The following is a 7450-nucleotide window of genomic DNA, read 5'->3' on the forward strand; positions in this document are numbered from 1 at the left end:
GGATAAAAGCCTGCTAATGATTATACTCGGGGGCAGAGGGTTTTGATCTTTTGTCTTCTCCCTCTGACCCTATTTGCAAATATATACCTTTTGTCTCACCAACAATGTGTGCCTAAGGATTTGTTATTCAATGAGCCTCCAAAGAAAACGAACCGAGAGAGAGGTTTTTTTACCTCAAACCCTTAGGATAACTCTTGCTTTCATTGTAAAAGCTCCATATTCCTCTCAAAACTCAGCTGTTCTTGGAAGCTACAGGTCTCTCAAAGCTATTTCATTGAAGCAATTGATAACATTTTCTCCTGTGGAATTAGAAATTATGCAAACTTTTAACAACATGGCTTGGGCACGAGGGAAAATCTGACCGATTCTAGGCCAAAGAATAATAGAGGAATCTCAGGGAGAGGTTTTTGATTGCATTTTCAATGCAGTGTGCCATTGCTATATATGAGAAAGAAACTGCAGATAGTATACAACTACATGTTGCAATGATGACTTTGGCAGTATTTTTCTTCATTATTTGCAATGGCTTAGCATCCGATTCTAAACATTCCCTTTAAGTTGGTGAAGTTTTAAGTAGTTTTAACCCTGAGTGTAGCAATGAGTCCTGGAACCTTTCAAGGCAACGTGCTGGGGTCCTGCCCAGTTCAGCAGCAACTGAAAGCTAATACCAGTCTGATGACAAGAGTTCAGCGGCCTGAGTGAAATGAGTAGGTGACCTCAGGCTAGTCCCCCAACGACAAGTGACCACACAACAAAAAGACATCCTCATTGCAGCCAAGGATGCCAGTAATCTCAACTAAGGGAAAAAGATGGCAGGAAAAATGAACTCTCTTCCAACTCCTGGAGGCAATGACTCCAGGTCTGCAATGAGTCCCACTGGCAGGTCAGCAAAGGACCACTGCATTACCCCTGCCTATGCTGTTTCAGTTCTGTGGGAAATGAATGGAGGGGTGTTGTCTGAAGAGCTGTCAGTCTAGGAACTGGCACTGTGGCCTGGATTTTTAAGGGTACAAGTAGTTTAGTGCCTGGAGTTTTAAACCTCTTTAGGCTCCTAAAGATGGAGATGGGCACCAATGGCTAAACCCTCCCCTCTCCCTGCAAAAAAACCCAAAAAACACTACTTTAGGCACCTAAAATAGGGTAGACAGAATTTCGGCATTCAAGTCCAGACAGATTTGGGTCCTGGGAGTTTCTACTTAATTGCTATATTGCCTTTCTATTATCTCCAAAACTCCCTGGACACCTAGAACTGGGCCTAAAGTGCCAACGATGGACACGGTGCAATAACCTCAAGTAAACAATCTTGCCAGCACAATATGCTTTTAAGAATTCAACAAAAGGGAAGCAGCACCTTCCTCCCCGTAGGCAAGCTACTGTTAAACCAAGTTCGGTTTCTGGCAAATTTTGGCCATTTGCACGTTTAAAGTATTAAAAGAGAAAAAGAGTGCTAGTGAAAAAGAGCACAAGCATGGGAGAGAGAAAAAGAGAGCGAGAGAGAGGAAAAAAAGAGAGACTTGAATCATTTTTATTATTTTTTCATACTCCTCCAAGTGATAAGTCTGTATATTTAAAAGTATAATAATTAATCCATTTTAAGAGCTAGTTTACTGGGGGAAGTGACAGTCATTTTATATCAGCATCTTAGGCTCAATCCTACAGCAGCCTCTAACTGGGCAAATCTCCCCAGCTTCTTCCCTGGGCATCTACATGGTGCCTTTATTTTCCCCCATAGCAGATTGTACAAAAATCTGCTCTCACAGAAGCATAAACTGATAGGCCATGTCCAGATGAGCATGGCCATGCAGTTGTCACAGAGCGAGATCCCCAGGGGTGGCCATAATGCCCTGGCGGCTCCACTACCGTGGGTGTCCCATCTTTCCTGCCACATCTTTGGTGATAAAATGAATTGGGAGGCTGCCCAGGGGTTTTTGCTTGGTCCCAGTCCACTGAGCCTCACGCAAGCTCACTGGTCTTTGTGCCCTTTTTCAGACCTCTCTTCAGTACAGTATTGCCCAAGGCACCTCAGGCCTTATGGGCCAACTGTGTAGCTTCAACCTCCTCTTTACCAGGCCCCATACCTCACGGGTGTTACACTGTTGTTATGATCTCTGCTGGGGTATGGCTTACTTGGCCTCCACCCCTTTGACACAGCTAGGCCTTCTAGCCTAGACCGACTGTGTTGGGCCCAGCTTTGAGGCACTAGCCCACAGTCTCCTCTTATCCCCAGGTAGGTTCCTGGTCCTTGTCTACTGAGCCCCTCTAGCACTGGGCTCTCCAGCCCCTTACAGCTTGTGCCCCTCAGGCACCGGAGCACTACACAATAGTGTGCCCCAACAGTGTCTCCTCCTCCCCTAGCAACCTCACCCCAGCCCACTGGTTCAAACAATAACACAAACCTAAGCCCCCAGGCTGTAACTTGACAGTAACAATAAAGGCAGCGCTCTGCCCCTGCAAGAAGGCAAACTCCCACCCTTGAACACCAGACTCCGTAGCTCTGGGCATCTTGTGAGCCCCTAGAATCTTACTGCGCCTGGAGGTAGCAAAGCCAGCATCTCTCTGGGCAGAAGCTCTTTCTCCTGGTAGTTACCAAAGAGAGAGTCAGCCCAGCCAGCCCCAGCCCTGAAGGTATATGTCCCCTGGGCTCTGACTCCTTCCAATCAGCTGACCACCTGCAAGTGCCTGCTAATTACCTTGTTAGCCTGTTACTCAGGCAACCTGGAGCTGTGGAGCTTTGTGTAGCCTGCGGCCTCCTTTGCTAGTCTGCTTCTACCCTGAAAGGCTCAGGTGTCCTGCAACAGTGGTATGTAGCACCACAGATTCATCTGCAGTACCACACAGTCAAGTGTTCCCTGCACTGCTACCTGCCAGAGATCCAGGGAGATCCCAACATCAAATAATCCTGCACAGAAATAAAATGGGGTGGTACATGCAGTGGCAACATGTGCCACCCATAACTGAAGCCTGGTCAGCCAAAGCCACACTCTGGATGCTGACCAGCCTCCCAGCTGCAGAAGCGGTATGGCTGCAGTTTCCCCAGCCGCCAGGACCTCAGGTAAGGCTGCTGGGGCAGCATGGTTGCTGGCCTCAGCCTCCCGTACCCCACCCAGGCTAACCTGTTGCATGCCAGAGCATGCATGGCACAGGCGTTCCCCAGGGACAAGTAGCAGCGGCACAAGGTGTGCTGCTGCTACTTGTCCCCAGGGAACCAAACATCTGCACTTGTCTGGATGTGGCCGTAGAGTCTGTGCCCAGGGCAAGCCACTCCTGCCAGGGTTAAGGCCACAGGAATGTATATGGAGCAGCAATTTAAAAGCCAAAAATTACTCATGAAATAAGGAGACACGGGTGTTAACCCTTTGCCTCCTAGCCAGTCTGGCACCTCCCTCCACAGCAGATTCCCCTGGAAAGGAGGATCTAGCTGGCACCAACCCCACAGCTGCTCCACTGCCTTTGTCATCAGAGCCACTGCAGGGAAAGTGCAAAGTGTGTGTGGGGGGGGGGGGGCATAACCCTGCTTCCATTCTGGTACCCCAACCCCTAAATCAGCACCCAGTGCTCATGCCCCATTCACCCACCTGTAAGTATGCTATTTCTATTTCCTACCTCCTCCTATAATCAAATTAGACCTTTCAGTCACATTCTGCAGATCCCTGTCAAAGCAACAGCACAGATTAGATTAATGATTCTTGAAACATGAAACACTGGTCTGAGCATATCCACAGCAGCTTCTTTTCATGAGGGTTTTTATTATGGACCTATAATGCTCAAAGCTCACTGCCGTTATCTGGCACTTAAAGCATATGCACTAACAACTCGAGGGCTATAATTAAAAATATTGTGCAAAATCTGTAGGCCCTGTTTTTTTATCTTTTATGTCACCATTAAAAAAAGGAAATTAAATCATGCAGAAAAAAAGAATTAAAATTAGATGAAGCCTTTGTCTTAAACCTACAAAAGCCAGAAAGATGATTAAGTCAAATATTCCACCCATAACTCACAAGGACTTTTATACAGGGGATCTATAACTGTTTTCTGGTTTTAAAGAGCAATAGACTACAATATTTGTGCACAAAAGAGTGAATTTATAGTCCAGTTAGGGGCTAAGAGTCAATCTCACTAGAGCAGGGGAATGGAAACTGCCTCCCTTTGCCAGCTAGTTAAGCAGAGATTCACCCTTGAGCAAGGACAGTTTTAGTCTCCTTCAGGGCTCCAGAATATCCTAGGCAGCAAAGACTGAAGCAGGAATGTGCTGTACTACCAAATCCTCCACCTGTCCTGATTATCCCATATCCCTGGCCTGAATTAGCATCTTCCGGGGCTCTTCCAGCCACTCACAAGCCTTTGGAAAAGAGGGGTTGTTGGTCCCTTGTACTTCTCCAGTCCTGCTTCAGACAGAATTTCTATCATCCCAGGTCTTCTGCCAGCACCTGCACCAACACCAGCCTCCCATAAATCTAGTATACGACTAACGCTGTTCCCTGCTCTTTCTACATAGACTGTAATTTTAAATATGTCTGCAACATTCAGTGAGAACACACAGTCTTTAAACCAATCCATTAAATCATATTCCTCTGAAAACATCATAGGGTAAAATATAGGCAGCGGAAGGGGGGGCTATCAGGGCTCAGCCCCCGCAAAAAATACCAGGCTGGCTGCGGGCTGCTGCAGTGAGGGAGAGGGGCACACACTCCGATATCCTGCGCAGCCAGGATCGCAGCCAGCCCAGCAGGCAAGTTAGTTCCTTTCCATCTACTTTCTTTATGACTACCTGGGCTTGGGGTGGAGGGTGCAGATTGAGACCCCTTGCAGTACAGGAGGGAGTGGGGCAGGGATGAATTATTCACCTCTGCTGCTGTCCCACTCCCTTTTCAACTGTGGGGATTATCCCACGAGCTGACCCGGCCAAGGCCCCATTCACTGTAAATGGGGCCCCAGCCAGGCTGGGTGATGGGACAATCAGAGCCCAGTAGCTCATCCAGAGGCATGGCGTAAAGGAGCCAAGGGGGGGCACGTGGTCCCCCAATCTGTACACAGGGCAAGTGTGGGCTGCAGCTGCAAGCTAGGCTCTGCTCCCTGCCTCTGCACCTTGCTGCCACTGCTTTAAAAGTTGTGCAGCACAGCACCATGTGCATCCTACTGCTGGTCGGGCCAGGCAGCGAGGCAGGCCAGTCTCAGTACCACCCACTGCCACCCACCCAGAATGCAGCATGGCCACCTCTGCCAGGAATGGGGAGGGAACCCCTCAAGAACCCCCCAGTGCTGCCCTGGCCCTAGCCCTCAACAGCAACCTGCCCTGCCCTGTGCAGATCTGGGGGCACGTGTTCACTATACATCCCGGGATGCGCAGAGTGGCAGAAGCCGCCACCCCTCCCTGCGCCCCCCTGGATGAGGCATGGCTTCATCCTGCACCCACCCCGCCCCGCCCCGGCTGTGCAGGGCCTGGCAGGACAGGTATGGGGGTCCTAGGGGCTCCATCCCCTCCAGCCCAGCCATCCCCTCCAGCCCAGTGGCACAGCCAAGGCTGGCCCCACTCTGACCCCCAGCTCTGGGCCCCCCAGATGGTATGGGGTTGGGCCCAGTGTGGGGCTAGAAGGCAGCAGATTCACTAGCACAGGGAATGGCAGTGCCAGGAAATGACCCCAAGTATGGGGGAAGGGGCGGCCACACAGGCGCAGCAGGCCCCGATCCTAATCCTAGGCCCAGCTCAACTCTGCTCCCTCCCAATTCCTACCCAGACCCAATCCCGCCCCCACTCCGGCTCTTTCCCCTCCCCCTCCCCCCCTTCCCCTGCAGACTTTCCTGCCGGGGGGGGCACACATGTGCTCAGCCTTCCCCTCCCCCCAACCAAAAAAAATTCTCCCTCCACCTATGGGGTAAAATAACTTTCACTGAACAACTGCACTAGAAGCAGAAGCCCACTATATCCAAATGGACAATCTTTCTGTTACTGTGTTTTAAAACTAGTTGAGGTTATCATCCTAGCCCATTCACAGTCTGATATTGTGAGCAACCCCTTATCTTAATTTCCATTGGTTAAGCTTTAGTTGTGCAAGAGCTAAAAAAGATGTTAGACATTAAGGCTGCTTGCAGATGTGGGGGGAGGGGAAGTGCTTTACTTTAAGCTCAGCACACTCCCACACCAAGCCCAGCACATGTGAAGAGGCAGCACATTAGTTGGACCTGGCTTGCCCAATGTCTGTAGAGATCAGGCTCTTTAGTGGGGGCTTTTTTGGTGCTTTTATCTAATAGCTGAATAAATCATCTTTAGCTAAAAGCACCAAAAAGCCCTGATGAAGCATGTGATCTCTACAAATGTTGCAGAGCTGGGCTGAAGTAGTACTGTTGTTTCTGGTAACGTGCATTTGGGGGGGTCCATGTCTGTCAATGCCCTAAGACATTAGGGCCCCACTAACTCATGGCGCCTTACATAAAGTGCCATGAATTACAGCACCCCCTCCCCCACAACCCAACAGACATTTGCCTGTTGGGTTGGGGGGAGGGGGAAGGCAGCCTGCATAGGCTGCCCCCTTCCCCCCAGGTTTGTGAGGGATCTCCCAGCTGCTGAATGGCCAGCGCTGGGCAGGGAGGAAGAATGGGGCCCCCTTGCCTCATGAACCCACCCCAGCTACCCTAGCTGGCATACTGGGGGAGCTGGGTCAGACCCCCAAGGTGGGTTAGGCCTTCATCTCATCACCCCACCTCCCCAGCTCTGGCATTCAGCAGCCAGGAGCAGCCAGTATGGAGCTGCCAGAGCTGAGGGGGAGCGGGCAGGGAATGGGGCCCCCTTGCCTCACAGTCCCAAACTAGCTACCCCAGCTGGGATAACCATTCCCCCCCCTCTCCCTCAGGCCTAGCCATTCAGCAGCTGGCAGCTCCACTGCTCCCAACTTCTGAATGGCCAGAGCTGAGAGGGAGAGGGCTGGAGGGCCTGACTCAGCTCTCCCCCCAGCCTCCAGTACTCCAGCTGGGGTAACTGGGAGGGCTGCAAGGTGAGGAAGCTCCATTCCTCCCCCCAGCTCTGGCCATTGAGCAGCCAGCAGTTCCCTCTCCTTCCCCTGGCACCAGCCCAGCCCCACTCCAGCGTGAAAAATTAACCCTGGAGGGAATACACATTCCTTAAAGAGCTTTGCTTTTGAGCACCTTAATGTAATACCTGATTTAAACAGGGTCAATTTTTCATGCAATCAGCCATTTTTAAAGCACTCTGCAGCTGTGCACATGTGTTAAGTCGTGGCTGTACAGCATTTTCAGGGGCCAGATTGCTCAAAAACTGTCACTGTCTGGACCCTTAAAAAGGTTCAGTTTCTGCACCAAATTTAAGCTATGAATGTTTTCTAAACCCAGTTTAAACCGCACCTTGTCATGAATCCACAAATGCATCTCAAGCAGGTCCAAGGAGGTGATCCTCCCCCTCTATGCGACACTCGTCAGGCCGCAGCTGGAGTACTGC

At 50.6% G+C, this 7450-nt stretch overlaps 1 long non-coding RNA gene across 1 annotated transcript in view; it reads right to left on the bottom strand.

Moving 5' to 3' along the window:
• The window catches only part of LOC109319709, a 22158-nt gene that overhangs the window by 3197 nt on the left and 11511 nt on the right, over window positions 1–7450 (bottom strand). The window contains exon 3 of the long non-coding RNA XR_002103609.1: window positions 5289–5293. This is a non-coding gene — a long non-coding RNA (uncharacterized LOC109319709). The remainder of the gene's footprint in view (window positions 1–5288; window positions 5294–7450) is intronic.

This window comes from Crocodylus porosus, unplaced genomic scaffold, assembly GCF_001723895.1.
Source record: "Crocodylus porosus isolate Cpor-Errol unplaced genomic scaffold, CroPor_comp1, whole genome shotgun sequence".
NCBI classification, from domain to species: domain Eukaryota; kingdom Metazoa; phylum Chordata; order Crocodylia; family Crocodylidae; genus Crocodylus; species Crocodylus porosus.